Genomic DNA, 1,443 nt, shown 5'->3' with positions numbered 1-1,443 from the left:
TAAGGAGTACAGGTGCAACAGTGTCCAAGTGGTATTATATCTGACCGATGATGCGAAGTTCTAAGGTTATGCCTGAGTGAGAGGTTAGGTTCCACGTTTATAGTCCAATGCTGTGATCACGTAGAATGACAGGGAAATATTAACTAATGATGAAGGATAGTAAACTAGTTGCTTCTTTAAGAAAAAGATACATAAATCATACTATTGTGTTCTTTTTACTGCGTGGGTGGTGTTGTCTGTTGGTCTGGTTAGCTGAGTTCATCATGACAGCCTCAGAGCCCAAGTATGAAGGTAATGTAAACCTGCAGTGTTCTATCGTGTTTCGTGTGTCTTATTGTTTTCATTTCCATCTTTTGTATTGTGGAAGTCAAGTAAGTGACCGCTCAGAGGGCACCAGGTTATGACACTGAGCCTATTAGGCTTCTAAATTATGGTTGTGTTAATATTGAAATGACACGAGGTTTTGCTATCATATACTTCTTACGATTACTCGATGAAACACAATATATGTAAATGATTATTTTTGTAGATATTGTCTCATCACTCTAACGCTCCAGGAATATCGGTAGACATAGTGAAGACTCCCGTTTAGTGGTAAGTATTAAGAGATTGATTAAGTTCCTTCTGTTTCTCTATTCTGTGATCTTTCTTTTTCGTTCTTAGTCCATTCTTGTGTTGATAATGTTCTGTTTTTCTGGAGTTGAACGCATAGGCATCGCATTGTATAGGCATTGTGCTGTGTGCTGTCACGCAGGTCCATCTGACGTCAATCGCACCATATGTGCGCACGAGACCTGTGGCGCTGACGGGCATAGAATGAATTATCACTTAGCATGCGCATAATTAGTTGTGGATGGTCCAGATAAGCAACAAATGTGTGGATTAATATTTTGCACGGGAGTCTCTTTAATTAAATTGAAGCAGGAATTGGCTGGGACCGGCGAATTGGATTCTGTACGTTGAGTGGCGCTCTGTACCAAACATCGCACTTGAATATAAATTCTAAGGCCACTTATGCGAAATGTGAAGTGGCTGATGGAGCTGGTACTTTGTTAAAGTCTGACCGTGTGACTGCGAAAATCCTTTGTAAGTTCCCAGAGACCTGGCTTTTCTGGGCATCAATGTACAGACCGACTATCGGTGTTAATGTGCTGCTGGCAATGACAGTTTAATCTTGTTGAATAGGGTGTCTTGTTTGCACAATATTCAACTTTACTAATCATGGACCTTATTGAGTGGAGAAACCGTTGCGTGAGCGCTAGATTTCACAAGAGGAAGTCTGGATTCCAATAGATTGGAATGTAATCCTTCGTTCTAATTAATTTCACATAGTCATCACAAACGTCTTTCTAACATTCAATGTAGACTCTGTGTCTAGGCACAGTCCGTATCTCATCGAAGGTTGGAACTGTCACGTAGTATTTCCGTTTCATACTAGGTTGG

This window comes from Pomacea canaliculata, linkage group LG3 (assembly GCF_003073045.1).
Source record: "Pomacea canaliculata isolate SZHN2017 linkage group LG3, ASM307304v1, whole genome shotgun sequence".
Taxonomy (NCBI): Eukaryota; Metazoa; Mollusca; class Gastropoda; order Architaenioglossa; family Ampullariidae; genus Pomacea; species Pomacea canaliculata.
The sequence above is the reverse complement of the archived record's forward strand: the minus strand, read 5'-3'. Positions refer to the sequence as shown.